This window comes from Rhinolophus ferrumequinum, chromosome 10 (assembly GCF_004115265.2).
Source record: "Rhinolophus ferrumequinum isolate MPI-CBG mRhiFer1 chromosome 10, mRhiFer1_v1.p, whole genome shotgun sequence".
Taxonomy (NCBI): domain Eukaryota; kingdom Metazoa; phylum Chordata; class Mammalia; order Chiroptera; family Rhinolophidae; genus Rhinolophus; species Rhinolophus ferrumequinum.
The window spans coordinates 10,232,030-10,254,416 of NC_046293.1; the positions used below are offsets into that span (position 1 = coordinate 10,232,030).

Below are 22,387 nucleotides of genomic sequence, written 5' to 3' on the forward strand. Positions count from 1 at the left end.
TAATATTTTTGTCCATTACGAATGAGGTTGGAATGGACAGGTTTGGACATAGAGCTTATTATTTCCTTTTTCGGATTTTATAGATTGAAATTCCCAGGGCAAAGGGAGCATTTTATTGTCAGAGAGAGCCTGGAAGGAGTGTCCCCAGGCATGAAACTGGAGCCTGTTCCCTCTGAGCACCTGCACCTTCCACCTGCGGGTTTACTTTGGGGGAGGGAAGGTTGAGCAGCCGGAATGTCATCAGACCTGGCCCACCTCCAGCCACCTCTGCCTTAGAAAGTTCCAGGCCCTAAATTCTGGCATTTCTGAGGCCCTGAGCTCAAAGGAACTGTTCACATAGGATCTGGTTATGGTGATAGGTCTGAGGTGGGACCTAGGAATGTGCATTTTAAGGCCCTACTGCCTCAGTTGCAGGGGATCCTGAACTATACTTTGAGAAAACACAGCTCCTGAGACCACAGCCCTCTCCAAATCCATGCTATAGCAGCTCTTCCGTGAACACCCTTCCATTTCCCTAAACAGAGGGCCAAATGCAAAGGAATCTGCAAGGTGAATGAATGAATGAATGAATGAATGAAGTATACAAGTATAACCTTACCAAGGAGTTGTTCTGTACCAGGCCCTGTACCTACCTGGTCTGGTCCGAACCCTTTTCCCACTGCCCATTATAAGACCCCACCATGGAGGCCTGGCTGGGCCCCAGTACCTCTGCCATCTCCCATGTGACTCTGAGCATCACTGTGTCCGAGCCGTCGTGTGTCCTCCCGCCCTGTGAAATGGACATATTTGCTGTTCCCATATTAGTCATTCCATATCACGGGGTCCCTATGATGCTGAGATAAGGGAGGGGAGCTACCAAGTCTGGACAAGGAGAGGGAAATGGATACCCAGAGAGGGTAGGGAACTTGCTTGGGGTCAACCAGCAAGCAAGAGGAGAGAATCCAGAGGTGGCTCGGGCCCCCACTGCCTGTGTTGGGGTTGTTCTTGATTGAAGCTAGCAGAAAGGTTGAGGGGAAGAGATTATTCTGAAGGAGGGGTGTGGGACAGGAACTAGTTCCCCTCTGTTCCCTTCCCCCTGCAAGGACGCTGAACCCAGGAAAGGCCTCCCTTCCATGCCTGCACTTGATTGCCCAGGTGAGCACCCCACGCAGCCTGGGAATGTCTTTGCAGTGACCAGAGGTGAGGGACCGGCTGCCCAGTGGGCCTGGTGTTTGCTCAGCACTTGACCCTGACCATTCAGCCACAGCCAGTCCAACTCCAGGGCTGCAGCTCTCAGGCCACAGAGTGGGAATCGCCTCCTCAGCAAAGGGAAGGACGCAGGCTCTGGCTGAGCCAGGCCCAGGCCCTCCCTATCCCGGCACTGACCCCATGGGCTCCAGGAACAGGCAGAGAAGCTGGCTTCCCTGGAGGATGAGACAGGCAGGGTGAGAGCTAAATCTGCTCAGGCTGGGGCAGCCTGGGAAGATGAGGCTGTTTGTGCACGTGAGGCCTGGGCCGGCATGCTTGGCCTCTGATGTCTCCTCTCCAGAGGCTGCATTTCCCAGAACTCTGCTCTCCCCATGTCATGAACCTCAGGGCAGGAAGGCCCTCAGAGACCAGCTTCCACTGCCAGGTTTACAGAGGAAAGCAGGCCCAGGGAGGGGAGGGGCTAGGAGGAGGGGCGGGGCGGTGAGCCTGCAGCCAGCTGGGGCGTGGCTACCTCAGGAGGTGGTTCTTGAGAACTCCGTTGAGATTGCCCTTGTCCACTGAAAAATAATATTGACTGGTGTTTCGTCACCAAAAAGGATTTATTCAGAGAAAAAGAAAGGGTTGCAACCCTGTCTGCAGCGCATGCAGACATGGCAAGCCATACGCATACTCTGGTCTGTGTGCCAAGATGGAAGGGTATTTATAGAAGGGAAAAGGAAGTTAATGGAAGGGGAAGTTAGAACCTTAGAGCTTTATTATAAACATATAGAGTTCTTCCTGTAGGGTTCTCACGATTACGTAGAGTTCGAGAATTTCCTTAAACCGTAGCTCCTCCCATAGACCCTCCTGACTGATTATGGGTTTGTTTGTTTGTTTTTTTGGTGTGGAAATAGCTTTGATTTTTTTATTTTGATTATGTTTGCTTAAAGTTCCAGTTCGCCTTTATCACTCCCTTTTCTTGCCTGGTGTCCACACGTTTGTCTCCCTGACCAAACTTAGAGCCCTACAGGGCAGAGCTGGACTTCTTCTCCAGGCACAGGAGTGGCCCATGAGTCTGTGTCAAAGTGACCTGAACTCCTAGCTGTGTCCTTCTGATGCTCCTGTCCCTCCTTCCCCCTCCCACCATGTGCTGTGAGTCTGACTTTTAAAGAGTAAGAAAGTGACTTTTCAGCCACCCAGACCCTCTAGGCTGGAGAGCACTGTCTTTTCTTCTGGAAACTCACTGAAAACTCCGGGGCAATGGCACAAGACCAGAGGAGGATGGAGGGTGGGGATCTTCAGGGACTAAGAACTTGATCTAAGGTCACCAACCATCCTGGTTTGACTGAAAGTTAAAGGGGTTCCCAGGACATGGGACTTTGAGGGCTAAAAGGGAGACAAGTCTTGACTCTTCCACTCACTGTCTAACTGTGTGTAGGTCACTTCCATGCCTCACGGGTTTCCCTGGAAAATGGCGTTGATATCTATCCTATGTCCTTCTGGGTTGCCATGAAGCTCCCAGGAGACTGTGAAAGGAAAGTTATAGTGTGCTACATCTCAGCGGACGTGAGAGAGGTGTATTTTCTCACTGTTAGTGGTGGCCATGCTGGTGAAGGAACCTCTCCTCCTTCCCTTCCCTTCCCTCCAATGCCTGAAATTCATTCATTCACCAACAAACACTAATCAGCACCTACTATGTGCCAGGCACCAGATTTGCACATGCAGAGAAGGAAGAGCCCAGCCTTCAGGGAACTCAGTGCATGGAATGGTTAATTAGAGTACATAATATGCTGAATTTGTCCAACAACAAATTTTCATGAGTAGCTACTGTGTGCCAAGCACTGTCTCAAACATGGACATGAACTCATTGGACCCTCATAATAACACAGTGAGGTAGGGATTATTTTATTCCCATTTTGCAGATGAAGACATTGAGGCTTGGAAAAGTTAAATAATCAGTAGAAAAGTCAGGGAGAGGACTCTAAGGTATATCCTTTTGATGGATGAGCATATGCCTGAGTATGTGCAAGGGGCGGGCTTTCCAGGAGGAAGCAACAGGTGCAAAGGTTGGGAAGCATGAAGCCTCCAGGGAACTGCAAGTTCACAGAGGTCTGTGTACCGAACTGAGGGTTGACACTTATCCTGTAGGTGAGTGGGAGACTGTGAAGGGCTTTAAGGAGTGGGGTGGAGGTTGAAGAAGAGTAATTGGACAGAGGAGAGTTTTAAAAGAATCTGGGCTGTGAGAAGAGCTTGGAGAAAGAAGACTGGAGGCCAGGTGACCAGTGGGCAGACTCACGCTGGAGTCTTCCTCTTTAAAGTCTTGTCCTACCAGAAAGGGTTGGGTCAACCAAACACTTCCCAGGGATCAATGGCTAATGTTTCCCCAGGCCCTGCACTGACTGACCCTGAGGTTACAGACACTCCTTAGAGCCAGTTAGAAAAAGGGCCCAAGAAAGCTCACCACCTGACCACAAGGCTCGGTCACTGAGTGCTCCAAAGTGCAGTCACTAAAGGTTTCCTTCCCCGGGCTATCTAGTTTGGACCTGGGGTTGCGGTGGGGTGAAGGAAAAAACCCGCAAAGTCACAAGTTGAATCAGTCACGTTCAGCTTCTGTAGGGCAGGCTCTGGTGCAGGTCTCAGCCTGCAGGGAGCCTCGGGGAACTTGGGGGCAACACTGGGGAGGCCCCGTCCTTGCTGAGAATTCACCCCCAGAGGTTCTGTCCGGCCTCCGGGCGGGGCCGAGGGGTGGGACCCCTCTCCCACGCCCCGCCCACACTGGGCCCCTCCCCTTCCGCACCGCGCCTGCCCTTATTCGGTGAGCGCCGCGCCGCGCGCCGTTGAGGAGCGCGTGTCGTCACCTGCGCCGGCGAGCCGGGGGCTTATTTCCAAGGCTGTTGCCCCCATCGCCTTCCTACCCGGAAGCGCCGCGCTCCCCCACCATCCCCGAGGGCTACTCTGGGGTGTCGGCTCGGTTCAGGGCGCACGACCCCAGACCACTACCCCGGCCGGGTCTTGCGCACCTGCGCCCCGTCCCGTCCCTCTGCCCGGGAGCCCTGGACCCGCGGCGCGAGCAGACGGGGTTGTTGGGCCAGACAATGAGGAGGGGAGGAGCGCTGGGATACCCGAAAGGGAACGGGTGGGGCGGAAAATCAGCCTCCCTCCCGGACGTCCCAGCCCACCCGGTGCCTGCTAAATGCCTGGCACTGAACTCAACTTTTAAAAAAGTTAATTGCCTGCGCCAACTTGCAAGGTATGCTTTAGTAAGAGCCAACGCTCTAGACCCACACGACCTGAATTCGAATCTAGCTGGGCTGCTTACTGACTTTGAGAACTGTGGGCAAGCTGTGGGGGTTTTATGTGCCTCATTACCCATCTGTGAAATGGGGATGCTGATGGCTGATGCGTCAGGGTTGTGAGCGTGAAATGTGTTAATACAAGTGAGCACTTTTCAGAAGTTTTCGGTAGAGTTGATTGCGGGTCTTTGATAAGTAGTTGATCCCTGAAGACTTGCGTCCCCAAGGGTCAGAGGTGAGACGCAAACCCCCGTGTCTGTGACCCAGTTCAGCTTTAGTCCCTCGTCTTGTTTGCCAGTGTTAGGGAGGCGACATAGGTGGTTTTCAAAAACAGCGAGGTACTTATTGTCACGTTCGTTCGAGTAAATCCTGATTAGGGTCTAGGGAAATGTGTTGTACTAGAATATACTAGAACACCTCCTTAGCAATGTCCCTTTTTAGCAAAGAAAAGACAGGCCTCGGGCAGGAGACGTGGGCAGGAGATAGGAGATAGGTAAATTTAATAACATGACTTTGTTTTTGATGACTTTTGAGTTTCCATGGAGTTTAGGCTTACTATTTATGGCACTTGGCTTTTCATCCATGGTTGTGACATAACATTTCACTTAATGTCTGAGTATGAAAATGTTCAGACATACAGAGGCATGGAGAAAGTACAATGACCCTTCATATATCCATCTAATATTCACTTTTAAAAGATAGAAGAAATGTATTAAAAGGTGAGCTTTAAAAAGAGAAGAAGAACAGCAGCAGGAAGGCAAAGACAAAACTTCCCAGCGTGCTCACAGAACCTGAGGTTTGCCTGCACCGCCCGGGGCTGCGCTGGGCGGAGGAGTGAATGCCGGGCCCCGCCTTCCCACCTGTGGCGGGAGGACGGAGATCTGAGCCGCTATCGCCCCCACAGCCTGGCTGGGCCCCAGTTGCGCACACCTGCAATACGCATTCCTCCGCGCCAGGGCTCCCCACTCCGCTGCCTCTAGACTCAAGTCTCCTCGCCTGGGTTACTTCTGCGTTCGGTTTCTCCGCTGCCCACCTGGGCCCCAGGCACCCATCCGGCCAGAGGAATTTTCTAAACGATGAATCTTACCTCCTGTCTCTTTCCCATTTAAACCCTTCCGTAGCTCCCCAGTACCGACAGGAAAAAGACCCAACCCTCGGCTCGGCATACGTGCCTTTCGGGGTCTGGGGCCCGCAGACCTCTCAGTCTCCTTTCCTACCACTTCCTCCCTACACCTCACAATCGGGCCAACCTGAACCATTTGCAGTTTCCTGACTATTCATTCAGCAAATATTTAATGCGTTAGCATGCCTCCTTACCAGAAGTGGTGCTCAGCAGTGGTGAGCAGCGCTGCAGGCGTGGTCTTTGGCCTCTCTCCTGGAGTTTCCTGTCTAATGGGGGAGTTAAATAAATAAGTGTAAAAAAAAAAAAAAGCATATGTTATAAAGGACTAACATTTTGCCTTTTGCCTGGAAGGACCCCCTTCCCACCCTACCCTGCCTTAGTCCTTTGCCTGCTGGTTGTTAGATGCCGGTACAGTGTCATCAGCTCCATGGGGACCCTTTGCGTATGCATTGACGCTCTTACCACACTAGGGGGTTGACTTACATAGTACCTGCCTGTCTCTCACATCGGACCATTCATTCCTCAAGGAAAGTCAGCTTACTCTGGCTGGTCAAGTGTCCCAGTAGCTTGTGGGGTACATGGAGCCTAGTAGGTGCACAGCGATTGTTGAATGACTTTTTTTTTCTTTTCTTTTTAAGGAGGGTGCAGCTCACAGTGGCCCATGTGGGGATTGAACTAGCAACTTTGGTGTTATCAGCACCACGCTCCAACCAACCGAGACAACCCGCCACCCTGTTGCACGACTATTAAAGCGGCAAGCTTTTGCATCATGACCTGCACCCCCAAAGCAATTCAACCTTCAATCAGTCATTCATTCACTCATTTTAAATGAACAATTTCATTCACCCGTTAACTCAAGAGTATGCCAAGCTCCCCTGATAGAGATCAGCTGACTTACAGAGGGTGAGTGCTGTGCTGTGGCAGGTGAAGGGGTCATCCTGCCCAGCCCCCTGGGGGACTAGGGAGTGTCATTTGAACAGGGCTCCTTGGCTGACAGTAGGATTGGGCAGTAGCCTGAGAGAGGGGAATTTGAAGGGGGCAAAGAGGTGTGAATGTGTGCGGTGCTGGGGTGGGGTGGGGTGGAGCAAGGGGCTGGGGCGGGTAGGTTGGGACTGTTGAGAAGGGCCTTGTATGCCAGCTCACTTTCCCCTGCTGGTGAACCAAGGGTTAGGTGCATAATCGAAGGCAGTGGCTTTTCCAGGTTTTTTGACTGACCGGGAGTAAGATGTATATTGCATCACAACCTGGCACAACACATAAAATTGAAACGAGTTTCATGAGACAATTTACTATTACTACCCAAGACGCACTCTAATTATTTCCTCCTCTACTTTGTTATTATTATTAAATTCTGAGTGTGACTTACTAATTTCAAGCTCCACCAGTGGGTCACAATCTGCAAGTTTGAAACACATAGATTCAAGAGTCCTTCTAGTCCCAAACCTAAGGGCTGTGAGGTTCGAGATTCATAGAGAATTTTAACTGTCAGGATCCTTTAGAAACAGCCCTTCCCTCCACAGCTACTTTAACTTGTAAAGCAGCCTAAGAGGGTGAGGCAGATCCACTAGTCTCCCCCCAATCTGGGTGCCCAGCCCCCATCATCAGGACCGCATGGGGTCCGCATGGCTGCAGGGTGCTCCTAGGTGGAGCTCCCAGGGAGGTCTGAGATCCAAACAATAGGGGAGAACAACTTCAGGACATTTCTCCCGTCCCCATTCCCCCTTGCTCTGAGAAGTCTCCGTTTGGCATTGTTTCCTTGCCAGGCTGGCTGTGGCTGCCACCAGCCCTGGAGTGGAGTGGGGTAGGATAGGGAGAAGAGGGGTGACTGAGGCCTCAGCTGGGTTCTGGCCTCTGTGTCATCAGGAGGGGCCAGGTTCTCTTGCCTGTGCCAACCACCTTGCCCGCAGGCTGGCACTCTGGCTTAGCAGAGGGTGAATACAGGGGTCAGAGCCCCTCACCCCATCCTCTGACCAAATTCCTCTTCCATCTGGGATCTCTGTGGCCTCTGGAGATGGCTGGGAGACCTGGGATAGGACTCTCAGAACACTGGAGGCAGCGGGAACCTTGGGAATGAAGGCCAACCCCCTCATTTTATCGATGTGGAAACTGAGGCCCAGAGAGAGAAGGGAACTCACCCAATAGGAGTTTGTCTCAGAGTGAGTCCTGGAGACTCAGTCTCCTGGCTCAAAATCCAGTGGGCTTTTTTTTCATTGTTCCATGTTGGGGGTTGTGGAAACGGGGAGATGGCTAGGGAAGGGGCGAGGAGCGTCCTCTCTGGGAGAAGCTGGCTGGCTCGTGCGCTTGCCAGGACCCCAGCCTGAGAGACCTGTGTCCTGGCTGTCACCCTGCTGCAGACACTGCACTGTCTGCCCAGCAAAATGAAGGGGTGGGTCCAGATGAGTCCTGGAGCCCAGCTGGCTCTGAGCCTGAGCGGCGCCTACCCCAAGATAAGAGGAGCTCCTCTCTTCCTCCTCTGTCCTGAGCCTGAGCACCTGGAGGAGTGACAGGCAGAGGATGAAGCCTGTGGGAACCTGTTTTCTCCCCAGAACTTGTTGCTTCTCCAGAGGCCTCAGAATTACAGTAGTGGCTTCTAATACTTTCTTTCTGGAGACACTGGATATGGTCTGACATCCAGGCCAGGCTGAGGGGCCCTCCCCTCCCCCAGAGTCTTCTTGGCTCCTCGGGCCCTCGTTGCCTCTGCCTTCCGTTTGCTTTCCTTTCTCACGTGGGTGTCTCCTCTCTCATGGGCCCCACAGCTTCTTGGGGTAGAGTTTGAGGCCCTATATCTTTTTTTTTTTTTTTTTTAAGATTTTTATTGGATAAGGGGAACAGGACTTGATAGGGGAACAGTGTGTACTTCCAGGACTTTTTTCCAAGTCAAGTTGTCCTTTCAGTCTTAGTTGTGGAGCATGCAGCTCAGCTGTAGGTCCAGTTGCTGTTGCTAGTTGCAGGGGGCGCAGCCCACCATCCCTCTCAACCTTGTGGTTGAGAGGACGCGCTCCAACCAACTGAGCCCTCCGGGAGCTCAGCGGCAGCTCAGCTCAAGGTACCGTATTCAATCTTAGTTGCCAGGGGCAGAGCCCACCATCCCTTGTGGGACTCGAGGAATTGAACTGGCAACCTTGTGGTTGAGAGCCCACTGGCCCATGTGGGAATCGAACCGGCAGCCTTCGGAGTTAGGAGCCCGGAGCTCTAACCGCCTGAGCCACCGGGACAGCCAAAGGCCCTGTATCTTCAATCAGGGAATCTTAGAGCAGGGAGGGATGTGGGCCTCTCCCCTGGGGAGGCGGCATGAGTTTCGGTGAAGATGTGGGGCTTCTGTCACAAAGCACGGAGTTCAAGCCCCCGCCTCCTGCTGGCCTGAGGGGTGGCCTGGAGGATAGCTTATTTAACTTCTCTGTCTCAGAATTCTCTTCGGTGCATTGAGGACAGTTGTCACCACTTGGAAGATTAAATGAGGTAAAGTTGTTAGCGCGGGGATGGCACCCAGCAGGCACTCCCAAAGATGTGCTGTGTGGGACTAGTAACCTAGTGTCGGTCTGCATGGTGCAAACACCCTGGACAGGAGCCAAGCCCTGAGCTGTGCTTCAGCTCCACTACCCCCTGTGCCTCACAGGGACCCTGTGAGGGAAACTGCTCATCGCCTCCTCTCACAGACACTGAGGCTCAGAGAGCAAAGGGACATGCCTAGGTCCTACAGCCAGAAGGGAAGGAATCCAACGCATGACTCACTGGCCGCGGGGCTCTTGCTTAAACAGCAGACATTTATTCCTCACAGTTCTGGAGGCTGGAGGTCCCAGATGAGGGCGCCAGCATGGTGGGCTTCTGGTGAGAGCCCTCTTCCGGGTTTACAGATGGCTGTCTCCTTGCTGTGTTCTCATGAGGTGGGGAGAGAGAGAAGGCTTAGCTCTCCCCTTCTTTTCTGAAGGGCACTAATCCTATCATGGGGTGCACCTCCCAATGACTATCCCATTAGGGCTTCAACACAGGAATTTGGGGATACAAACATTCAATCCATAGCATCCTCTGTCCCCAGGTCTCCGACTAAAGAGATTTTCCAAAGTTGAACAGCTCCAGCTGTCACCTGGCTCCTCCTTCTAGAGAGACTATATAATATTGATTGGGGTTTTTTGGTTTCAAGCTGTGGAAACTGACTCTGAATAATTAAGCAGGAAAAAAAAATGACAGGGGACATAATTATTGGAACACAACCGGCAGAGCTGCTGGAATGCAGGAAGAGCCAGATGGTTGGACTTCCCTGACATGTTTCTGTCCCCTGTGGTCTCTGTGCCTTTGGCTGTTGATCCTGAAAGGGATGATTTTTAAGGTCAGGAGGGTCTGAGCTCTGCCTCAGGAGTTGCAGGGACCTGGGTTCCAGCCCTAGCTCCACCCCTTCCTCTGCCTTGGCCAAGTTTGTGACCCCCTCTCCAGGATGTGGTCATCAGATATTCTCTCCCCGAGTGTCTTTCATCAAGGTTCAGATTCTGTGAAATAGAGCCGGGTAGCCTGGTTTGAGTCACAGGCCTGCCCCTGGAGAGGAGGGACAGGACCTTGTAGTTGGCAGCCCCTACAAAACCAAATGGAACTGGGCAGGGGTGGATCCCCAAGGGAAGGGACTGCTATGATCAGAACAAGGGGGTGAGATGCTGGGGAGGCAAATCAGAAGCTCTCCACCCTCAGATTCTACTCTCTGGCCCTAGTCCTGGCCTCCCTGAAAATAAATTTCTTTCCCTGCTTTTCCTCTTCTTTCCCTCCCTTCCCAACTCCCTCCTTCCCTCCAACATTTATTGACTGCTTGCTCTGTTTCAGGCACACAGCTAGGCCCTGGGAATAAAAAGGTGAGTCAGACCCAGGGCCGGCCCTGGGAAACTCATCTAATCCAGATCAGCATATGTAACTGCTCAGTCATGACCTGGCCAAGGCAGGCATTGCCAATCAATCACAGCACACTTCCCTGGGAGCCTGGGCTCAGCCTTAAGATTCTGCTCTACACAGAACTCCAGGCAGCCTGTCTCATCAGTTGGCATTGGTCTAATATAGAGAAACTCTTTGCTGTGCCTAGCCAAAAGTAATCCTCTTTCTCATAACAATTCTGACATCAAAAGCAGGATTCCCCTATGCTCACCCTTGGGGTCATTGTTTCTCCTAGAGGAAAATGGCATTGGTGCCTTCATCTCCTGAACTTGGTGGGCTGTTGAGTCAACCTCATGGTTAGATGTCTGAGCACAGTTCCTGCAGACAGAAAGACTACATCTGAGTCCTATCCGTACCACTGCATCCTTCTGAGCTTTGGGTTGGGGACGAAATTTCTACCGTTCCTGTAACATGTTACCACACACTCAGTGGCTTAAAATAAGACGGGTTTATTATCTTATAATTCTGGAGGTCAGAAGTCCAAAATGACTTACAGGGTTATAATCGAGGTGTCATCAGGGTGGTGTTCTTTCTGGAGGTTCCTGGTGAGAATCCGTTTCCTGGCCTTTTCAGCCCACATTCCTTAGCTGATAGCCCACCCACCCTCTTCGAAGCACATCACTCCAACCTCTGCTTCCATCATCATATCTCCTTTCTGACTGCCTGCTGTGGTTTGAATGTTTGTGTTCCCTTCCAAATTCATAGGTTGAAATCCTATCTCCCAAAGATGAAGGCAGTAGGAGGTAGGGCCTTTGGGAGGTGCTTAAGTCACAAGGGAGGAGCCCTCATGAATGAGATTAGTGCCTTATCAGAGGCTCCAGGAGATCCCTTGCCCCTTCTGCCTGCAGCAAGAAGGTATTGCCTAGGAACCAGGAGGAGGACCCTCACTAGAAGGTAACCATGGTTACTTTTTCTTTTTTCTTTTAAAGATTTCATTGGGGAACGGGAACAGGACTTTATTGGGGGAACAGTGTGTACTTCCAGGACATTTTCCAAGTCAAGTTGTTGTCCTTTCAGTCTTAGTTGTGGAGGGTGCAGCTCAGCTCCAGGTCCAGTTGCTGTTTTTAGTTGCAGCGGGCGCAGCCCACCATCCCTTGCGGGAGTCGAACCAGCAACCTTGTTGTTGAGAGGATGCGCTCCAACCAACTGAGCCATCCGGGAGCTCAGCAGCAGCTCAGCTCAAGGTGCCGTGTTCAATCTTAGTTGCAGGGGGCGCTGCCCACCATCCCTTGCAGGACTCGAGGAGTTGAACAGGCAACCTTGTGGTTGAGAGCCCACTGGCCCATGTGGGAATCGAACTGGCAGCCTTCGGAGTTAGGAGCACAGAGCTCCTAACCGGGCTGGCCCCCCATAGTTACTTTTATCACAGTGCCGGTGTCTTGCTCTTGAACTTCTCAGCCTCCACAACTGTGAGAAATAAATTGCTGTTGTTTATGAGCCACCCGGCCTATAGCATTTTGTTACGGGGGTCTGCACAGACTAAGATACTCACCCTCCGCCTCCCTCTTACTAGGACCTTTCTGATTACATCAGGACCACCCGGATAAGCCACGCCAACCTCCCCATCTCGAGATCCTTCTCAAGTTCATACCTCACCTTTTTGCCAGGTGAGGTAACGTCCATAGATTCTGGGGGTTGGAACAGGGACACACCTTTGGGGGCCGTTATCCTTTCTGCCACAGGTTCCTTACCCATAAAATGGGGGTATTGATAACCTACCTCATCGGCTTGTGGGGAAGATCATGGGAGATGGTTCGTGTGAAGCCCTAAGAGAGTGCGTGGCACATAAGGAAGCACTTGCCATCATGCATTTAGTGGGAGGCTTCCGCGTTCATGGGAGTGGTTACTGGGGAGCGCTCAGAGCCGTGACCCCTGACCCGTGGCCCTGTATGCCACCTCTTCTCTTTCTTCTGGGCACCCTCTGTGCAACCCTGGTGACAAGGGAGCAAAATCACTGCAAAATATCACGTTTGTATTTGGCATCTTCTATGGGCTTTGCACTGCCCCCCTCAGATCTCTCAGCTTTTATAGACTCCCCTGATTTGTATAGAGAAGTGGTCCCAGCAGAAGCAGCATCAGAACCACCTGGGAACTTGTCAGAACACTTCGTCCCTTCCCAGACTAACTAAAGCAGAAACTCTGGGCTGGGGGCTTAAGGTTTTAAGGAGCCCTACAGGGGATTCTAATACTCCCTCCGTGGAGGGAGCATTTTCTCAAGCACCCCACCTGCAAGGCAGGTACAGTAGTAGAACCCCCATGGCCTAGGTGAGGTTGTAAGTCTCAGGGAGGTGAGTGGCTCCGCTAAGGCCGTGCGGGTAGGAAGTGGTAGAGCCCGGGTTGGAATGCGAGCAAAGTCCGTGCTCTTTCCACTTCACCCTCTGCCTCCCCCTTGGGTACCTACCTGTAAAAGTGCCACCTGGACACAGGGCCCAGGTGATCAGGGGAAGCTCTCCTCAGCCACTCCCAGGGCACAGCCCTGCCCAGGGACCTCTCCCTTCTCATCTATTGTGTGTCGTTTTGAGCAGCGCCCTGTATTCAGATCCAGTCTCAGGCTCTGATAACTAATTTACACTCAAGTATAAATGGCTGATAATGCCTTCAGGTGTTGCCTGCTCTTTAAGGGGATGTTTGTGGTAACTACAGGAAAGGGAGCTCGTGGTGGGGTTTCAGGCACCTTGGCAGGAATGTCAGGAGGAAACATTTGTATGTTTTGACAGGAGGGCTGTGGACTTCCGAGTACAGGCAGAATGGTCTCATGGAAACAGCACAGGGCATTGCTTGACTGGGTTGTCACTGCCTAGAGACCTTGGGCAAGTCACTTCATTTCTCTAAGCCTTCATTTGCTTACCTGTAAAAGGGCTTGATTCCTACATCAGAGGATTAAGAGGATTACATGAGATAGCCTTTATCAGGTGGTCCCTTCCTCCCCAAATTGCCATGGCAGTCTGCTGAGCCCAACCAGGCAGACTCACCCCAGGTTACAAATTAGGTAGGTCCTTTCCTGGGGCAGCATCTGTGCCACCTGCCAAAGGACTGCCCAGGGTCAGAGTGCCTGGCAGTCCCTGCTTCTGGAAGTCTTCCCTGATGCCAGCCTCAACTCGAGCCATATGGGAAGCAGTGGGAGCACTGTGTACAGAGCCAGGGGCCCGGGGTCTAGTCCTGGCTTTGCCACTGATTCACTGTGTGACCTGGACAATTCTCTGTCCCTCTCTGAGCCTGAAGCTTCACCTGAAAAATGAGGGTGAGATATAAAGATGTATAAGGGCCTTCCCACGCTAGCTTGGCAACCATCCCCTGGACCCCTTTAGCAGCCCTGGCCGCCTGGCTATGATAATGAAGCACATCCTGCTAGAGTTGTTCCCACAGCCTTCTGTGAGACCTGCTGTTTTCTCCTCTGCATGACTAAGTTCTTCCAGGGAAGGCCCCAACGTTTGTGGCTCCTTGTTTTGTCTTCAGCCCTTCACTTAGCACTGAACTCTACACATTATACTCAGTAAAGACCTGCGGATTAATTCCCAAAGAACCTGGCTTTGCTCAGGAGAGCACTTTTCTTTTGAGGTACCACCTCCTCCAGGAAGCCTTCCCAGATGCCACCCTCCCTACAGACCCATACACAGAATTACTCCCCCACCTACCCCCACACTTCTCCTCTTGCTCTAGTAATTCTTCCCTTAAGATTTGTCAGGAGGTTTTCATTGTTTCTAGAACAATGCCTGGCACAACCAATAAATACGGGTTGAATTCACTTGAATTACAGTCTAAGGGGGGTGGAGGAGAGAGAGGGAGACAGAGAGAGAGAGAGAGAGAATGAACCAGAGTCTTTGCAGAGATGGGGGCCACAGCTAGAAGGGGTTCTTCCCCAGGAAGGCTTGCAGATGGCAAACAGCTGTTGGGGGGTGTGTGTGTGACGGTGACTCATCCCTCTCCTGCTGGCTGGGGGATGCTGCAGACAGGCTGAGACAGGAGTCAAAGACCTAAAGGAATTTTGATAAGGATAACACAAGCCCTGGAGTATTTCTAGAATGCAGGAGGTTAAGGGTGCGGGAGCTGGGTCAGGGCAAAACTGCCTGATTGTGTTACTTATTTATTTTTTTTGCCTGGATAAAATATTCACATGGTACAAAATTCAAAAGGTACAAAGGGGGTACAGTGAAGTCTCCCACCCTCCTGCTTCTGCCACCCAGGCCCCTCCCGAGAAGCAGCCTGCGTTTTCGTTGCTTCTGCATGTATCCTCCCTGTTTTCTTTTCTCCTTTTAATACAGGGAAGCATATTACCTACACTTCATTCACTTTGCTTTTTCCCTTAACACAGATCTTTGTGAGCTTTTTATCTTAACCCATAAAGAGCTTCCTCAGGTCTTTTTCTGAGGCTGCATTCAGGGTTGCCAAATAAAATACAGGACATCCAGTTAAATGTGAATTATTTGAACTTCAGAAATAGAACAACTTTTTAGTATAAGTTTGTCCCATTCAATATTTGGGACATACTTATACTAAAACAATAAATCTATTCGTTATTTATCTGAAATTCAAATTTAACCAGGCATCCTGTAATTTTATTTGCTCAATCTGACCCCCTCGCTACATTACATAGGACTCCTTATAATTAAGTGTTTGGAGGCTTCAGGAATTGGGTGCCTGGACCTGGTGGGCATCTGCTCCCCCACCTTATTCTGAATTGGACCCTGCTGGTGCCAGGCTTTGGGCCCAGTGCTGGATTTCCGTCTCCGGGCCTCTTACCCAGATAGAAATGAAAGGCTCTTAGAGTCATTCAGTCCACTTCCCTCGTTTGAGTCCCGGAGAAGGGAATGACTCACTCAAGATCACACAGCAAGTCCCGGCTAGGCCTTGAATCTCCTGTCTCCCAGCCACTTTTGTTTTCTTCTCATGCTGCTCAGTATGATATACTCACGGAGGTCAATAGTGACGGTGCTAAACCTACGTTTTTGGAACATGCACAGACACTCAGGAAGCCAGAAGCAAAAAGCTCCAAGTTCTGTGGGCAGAGGCTGGCTCACAGAACACCTGGGAGCCCTGCTCCGCCGGGAGGGGGTATTTATTCAATGCTGGGTCTGACCCCAGAAGGCCCAGCTAATGGGAATAATAACAACATATTAATAATAATAAAAGCAGCTACCACTGTGCTTGTGGTGGTGCTTACACTGGTGCTTACACAACTTGTCCCCTTTGCCATTCACCAGGGCCCTGCACAATCAGTCAGATCAGCCCCATTGCCCCCCGCTGGACACTGAGGCTCCTAAAAGGTAAATAATTTCATTTGTCGAGAGCCCCCAACCATGAAGTGGCAGTGCTGAGATTTTTACCCAGATGTGTTTCACTCCAAGGGGCTCAAACCCCTTCTTTCCACTGGGATTCTGAACATGTATCGATATATTTGGGCCATTTTTCAAGTAAGAAAACTGAGTCCTTGTGACAAGCCCTCTACCTGAGAGCGCTTTCATTTTACAATGGCCCAAAGCAGGAGCAAACTTCCCGTCCCTGTGGCCCCCGGAATGAAGGCCAAACCTTCACTGGTCCCTCACTTGACCTTTAATACTCATGGTGACTCTGTTCCACCCGTTTCTCCCAGCTCATGGCCTGCTGCTCTGACTGTCTCCCCACCAGGCCACCCCCTTTCCTTGCCGCCATACTTCCACGCTTTGGGTTAAGTGGAAAAAGTCAGGTAGAAGAACTAGGTCCAAATATTGGTTTGGTCAGTTACCTGCTGTGTGACCTCAGGCAAGTCACTTCACCTCTCTGAGTCTTCTTTTCCTCAGCTATAAAGTTAAAAAAGGTATGCCTAAATCTCAGCCTAGCACCTGCCCTCCACATTGTAGACTGATTAATATGTACTGTTGGAAGGAAGGAGGGAGGGAAGGAACGAAGGAGGGGAGGAATTTATTTTTGCCCCTACTGTGTGCCAGACCCTGTGAGACACTGGGAACACTGTGGTGAACAGGCAGATACAGTCACTGCTTTCCTGGAGATATTTCTCGAAGGGCTGCGGATGTGGTTAATTACAGCAAGAGGTTAAGTAACTGGGGCTTTGTAACTAACTGTGGGCAGGAATTCTCTTGAGCCATGGACTTCCGCCAGGAATGAGGGTGGGGAATTACCCTAATATGACAGAAAAGGAAAGGAGAGTTGCCCCAGCTCACTCAGCTTTCAGTGCTTGGAGCCTGAATTTGAACCTGTGGTCTGCTTTCTCATCCCTCCTGGTTCTCTCTAGTCCCTAGCACTTAGCAGTTGGAGGAAGCTCGTGAAAGAGCGGTTGGGAGCCCTGAGAGAAGGCAGGTGAAAGGACAGGCCTTTATAGGCCCTCACCCACGCCCACGCCCACGCACTGAGGCCCAGCCTAGCTGGCCCTTGGCAGTGCCCCACCCTCAGGTGTGCCCCTTGGCAGGGAGTACCTGGCTGGGCCTCTCTCCTGCCACCATCTGTGGGCTGAATGACTGAGCAAACTCACCCCAGTCTGTCTAGGCCAGCCTGAGCTCTCCGCCCCCCCCCCCCCCCCCGCCAGTTTCTTAAATACCCACGTGGCTGATTGTAAAAGGTGCTGGTGGGAGCAAGGAGCTGGAAGGGCAGGGGGAGGCCAGGGAACTGAACCGGAGGCCTGTCCACACTGCCTTCAGGTCCTCCTTGTTTTCTTAAGCAATTGTGTGCATTTTGCATTCCACTCCCTAGCAGATCTGTTCGTTTTAATCTAACACATTCCCTCCCCTCCTGCCATAAAGTGTTGGACTAAACCTGCCTTCAGAGAGCAAACTCTTTCTAGCCATGGCTCCCCTCACACCCTAGCACAACTCTTGTTCCCACAGACCTCGAGGGACAATCCCCAGGACGAAAGGTCTCACCAGGCATTCTCCTCCCACTACACAAGCCTGTCATTCCTTCCTCTCTTCTAAGATCTTACTTCCACCACGTGTCACCAAAGTCCTTTGAACCTCGACTACCATTATGTCACTCGTCTTGCTGTATCACAATCCTTGTGGGTGGCTGCCGAGCCACTGGACAGTGGCTTGCCTCCAGGCCAGGGCTGCAGGCTGCCTCACTTAGTGCCTGCCGCTGTCAGCACTGGCCTACCCTACACGGCCGGTGAGCCAAGCTTGCAAAAATGAGTGAGTGAGTGAATGCGGCAGGATTTTGGTGCTGTGAGTAGGCAGAGTCATGGCCTCCCCGCATGTCCACTTCCTAATCCCTGAAACCTGTGAATACCTTGCCTTATATGGCAAAAGGAACTTTGCAGGTGTGATTAAATTAAGGGTTTGAAAATGAATGCAACCTGCCCTTTTCTGATGGCCTTCCTTGTAGATTTCCGACTCGGGAGCCAGTCCCCACAATTGCTTAAGGCAATTTCCTACAATCAGTCAACCCATCAGTCATTCAATATAGTATATATACACTCACATGTATCTTCCTTGTTCTGTTTCTCTCGTGGAAGCCTGAATGACCAGTCGCAAGGGAAATTGGCCCTCGTGTGTGTATTTGGGAGACCACTCAGACGGGGGTTGTGGAAGGCAGAGGAGAGACAGCCCAGGAATAAACTAGAAGGTCTGATGCCCCTCATTTGGGGCCTTTGTCGGCCTAGGTCTCCCGGGAGGCTGGTCCACTGACCTTGGCTTTGGGGGCTGGGAGGGGTGGAGGTGGCCTGCAGGCCCTGCTGGCAGCTCAGCAAACACAGGAGTTGGGGGAGGGAGGCAGCTCAGCTGGGGAATTGGGGGGCCGGTAGAGGAGTGGTAAAGCCTGGAGCACTGAACACAGGATCAGGGCTCTCGGGGACAGAGAGGGCCTAGACATGCTGGAAAAGCTGGGCTAGGCGCTGGGGACACAGCAGAATATAAGGCACAGCCCCTGCCCTCGTGGGGCTCACTGTCCCCTCCCGGGGTTGCCTGGTAAGTGCAGTGCCTGGCACATAATAGTTACTGAATGAATTATCAGAGACTAGGCCCAGCCAATGGGGCCCTAAGATGAGGCGTTTGACAAACAAGGTCTGGGAAGAGAGACGAGGATTGGCTTAGCTCTGGGAATAGGGAGCTGGGATGAGAAGGGACCTGGGCTGGGAGGTGGGGTGCCTGGAGGGGGAGGAGCAGCTGCCCACACCTCTCCCAGCAAGGGGGGAGAGAGTTCACTTCCTGCCTCCCCTCCTTCCATCCACCCACCCACCCCAGGATAACTGTCCTTTTTAAGGACAGGTCCCTCCTCCCTCCCAGAGTAATCAGAGCTAGGATCTGCCCTCAGGCCCCAGACCTCCGTTTCCCCTCAGACCGCTCCAGGGCTGTGGTTTTAGCAAACAATCTGGATCCTCCAGAGCTGGAAGAGGAGGCCTGGGCCCCTCCTTCTTAGTGGTGGTAAGAAATGCTCTGCATTCCTGAGTCAGGAGGCCAGGGCCATTCTCGCTCAGCACTGGGCAGCCCCAGAGGAGCAAAATTAAGTCTGGACCCAGATACCCTGCCCAGGCTCCCGCCTCCTTCGGTGGGCAGCCAGTGCCCACCAGGTGTGCTGGCAAAAAGCTCAGGTCCATGGGGGCCAACTGGGGGCTGGTGGGCTGAAGCCTGAGCCCTGCAAGCCCCGAGGCAGGAGGCCCCAGGGAGTTATAGAGTGAGTTCCTGGGACTTCCCACCCTGGAGGCTGGGATGCTGTCTGCAAAGCTGCCCAGAGGACGGCCTTGCCTGCTTCCTGCGAGTCTCTCCATCTGAATTTGTTGAGTGGGTGCGTGAGGGCAGGTCAGGGGAGTAAGACCTGGGGCATCAGCGAAGGAGGGCGCTATGAGGGGCTGCACCTGGGCTGCGGCCTCAGTGCTGTGAAGTGAGGAGAGAACGTGGAGAAGGCCCTGGGGGGCCGGTGCTGCCGGAAGCCGGCTACCGCACGGACTGCATTTACTCACAGCCCTGCAATTACACTGTCATCACACACCCACACCACAGGTGAGGCCTGAAGCCAGGGAAGGTAGGCAGCTGGTCCGAGGGCACCCAGCAGATAAGTGCAGGGCCAGGAGTGGGACGTCACAGGCCCCTCCCACGCCTTTTAAGCCGTAGCACGCAGCCTCAGGGGAGGGAGGAGGAGAAGTGAGGGCCTGGAAAGGGGGGTGAATGAGGCCTGCTTAAAGGAAACAAGCTCTGCCTCCCAAGGCTGTGGGGCATGGGGTGGGGGACAGGAAGACGTGAGGCTGGACAGGTCAGGAGGGGCCTCAGGCCACAGTGACAAGTTTCCCCTTTCACAAGTCATGTCCACTGGGCTTCCAGGTAGGGTGTCCTTTGGAGAAACGGTTCGCTTGTGATAGATACATTGAAAAACCACAGTAGCCAACCTACCACTACAGCCCTGCTGGCAGGAAGGTTTCAGGATGACATATGCCTGGGCTGAGTGGGTGCTCAGGCCTGCCCCAGAATTACTAAGTTTACCCCTGAAGTGGGTGGGAGGGGGCAGGTGGAGGAGCAGCAAACCCAGTCCTGCCCCAGACCCCGAACCCCACTCTGCAGACGTGTCACCCAGGCTCTCTGAGCCTCGATAACAATACCGCTGTATGCCTGGAGTGTTGCTGGGTCCCTGGGACCGTGAACTGTTCATACAGCGCTCGCTAGAGGATTACACCTCGGTGCCTCATCCTGGAGACGCGCTGGCTGCCCCATCCTGCAGTGGCTCCTGGGAAAATGATGAAGACAGCCTCCTACATCTGGATGGCCTTTTACAACCTGCAAAATGCACTTGGACCTAAGCCTGTTTGAGCCTCACACTAACCCAGAGGCTGGCAGGCTTTATTATCCTGTCTCACGACGAAGAAACGAAGGCATTGAGTAAAGAAGCCACTAGCTCATCATTGCTTGGTCACTGGGGGGCAACCAAGAACTCCAGCCTTGGCCTTTAGAGTCCTGTTCAGTGCTCTGTTTAGCTTCCTCTCAAAAGAATACATTTGCAAGCATCCGTGCCATTTATCTTGCTGATTTATCCCTGAATCCTGGTCAGAATCCTGATTATAATGACAACAGCTGCTTTTATCGACTTCACCGGGCACCTGCTTAATGCTTTGCAAACATTATCTTAGGCCTCACAACAGACAATACTATGCATGAAACAGTGACTGTCGTTATTCCACTTTACAGATGGGGCTGGCTCACTCCAGGACACACATCCAGGAAGCAGCAGAGCTGGACATGAAGCCTGAAACCAGCCTCCCACACCAGGGTTCTAATCATTAGCCAAGAGGCCATTCCTCTCGTGCCCCTCCCCCGTTCTCCCCGTTCTCCTCCCTGCATGTGGGTATGTCTTCTCAACCGGTTATAAATTCCTCTGGAGGTAGAGCCTATATCTTAATCCCCTGCGCATCCCTCCAGAGAATTCAGCATTTTGCTTTGCACGTAGTGTAGTAAGATCTTCACAAATTGGTTAAATGAATGAAATAACTTCTCACTCTTCTGCAGTATCTTGAGCGTTTGAGAAGATTATGGAGAGGTGGAAAGAGTGTGGGCTGTGAGGTCAGACAGACCTGGATTGGAATTTCAGCTCCACGACTTAATGTTGGTATAATCTTTACCTCGATGTCCTCATCTGTAAAATGGGTTAACACTAACCCCACCCCCCAGGACTTGGAGGAAGGTGAAAATGAGTTAGGGCCTGTAAAAACTTCCCCCTTAGCAAGATGTGGTAGGCAGAAAAATGGCCCCCCAAAGATGGTCATGTCCTAATCCCTGAAACCTGTGAATAGTTAGGTCTCTGGTTAAAGAGGGATTCAAGTTGCAGATGGGATTAAGGTTGTTTATTAGTTTATAGGGAGATTAGCATGGTGACTGTAGTTAACAATACTGTATCATAAATTGGAAAGTGACAGAGAGTAGATCTTAAAAGTTCTCATCACAAGAAAAAAATGTAACTGTGAGGTGATGGGTGTTAACTAGATTTATGGGCCTCATTTTGCAATATACATAAATCATGTTATATACCTAAAACTAATACAATATTATATGTCAATTATATCTCAATTAAAATAATAGGGAGATTATACTGGATTACTTGGGTGGGCCCAACGTAATCACAAGGATCCTTAAATGGGGAAAAGGGAGGCAGAAGAAAAGTCAGAGGGAGATGTGACTATGGAATGATCAGAGAGGGACAACGTTGTCACCTTTGAAAATGGAGGAAGGGGCCATAAACCAATGAATGTGGGCTGCCTCTAGAAGCTGGAAAAGGACAAAGAAATGGATTTCCCCAGAGCCTCTGAGCGCAGCCCTAACACCCTGACTTTAACCCAGTGAAACCTGTGTTGAACTTCAGAACTGCAGAACTGTAAGATAATAAATGTGTGTGCTTTAAGTCAAGTTCGTGCTCATTTGTTACAGCAGCACTAGACCAGTAAATGTTAGTTTCCTGTCTCCAGTTCCTTTAATCCCCATCTCTCTACAATCACGATAATAAGCAGGGCTTTTACACCTACTTCATATCTGAGGAAACAGGCTGGGGGAGGTGATGTGACTCTTCCAAGGTCGTGTCCACAGCAACGTGGAAATGGAATTGGAGAGCAGACCTCTGACTCTGACCCCTGAACGCTGTCTAACATACCATGTCATTTGTCCTAATGGTCATCCAGTGGATGTAAAACTATATTGAGTCCAAAAAAAAAAATAAAAAAAAAGATAAAGGAAAATGAAGGGCTGTGCAAATTCATGGGGTGCTTATCCTCCCAGACAGCCCAGAAGCCCCTGCCTCTGCAGAGACCTCTCTTGCCTCCCAAGCTTCAGTTCTTGCTGCACAATACCCACTCCCGTTGCCGCCCCCAGCTCCTTGTCCTTATCTGTCTTCCAGGAAAGGGGTTCTAGCCTTTGATGCCCCACCCCTTGGACTTGGTCTAGTGCCAACCCCCATGAGGGGCTCAGTGAAAGTGGGGTTCTCCTCCCCT

General features: G+C 51.7%; 1 long non-coding RNA gene across 2 annotated transcripts; it reads left to right on the plus strand.

The window, feature by feature from the left end:
* Positions 1–3,996: 3,996 nt before the first annotated feature.
* Positions 3,997–21,790, plus strand: LOC117028049 (uncharacterized). 2 transcript variants are annotated; one of them, XR_004424060.1, is made up of 4 exons: positions 3,997–4,417; positions 6,222–6,486; positions 12,011–12,104; positions 20,598–21,790. It is a non-coding gene; the product is annotated as an uncharacterized LOC117028049 (long non-coding RNA). The 2 variants fall into 2 exon arrangements; XR_004424059.1 differs by lacking the exons at positions 3,997–4,417; positions 6,222–6,486 and adding an exon at positions 11,282–11,391.
* Positions 21,791–22,387: the final 597 nt, after the last annotated feature.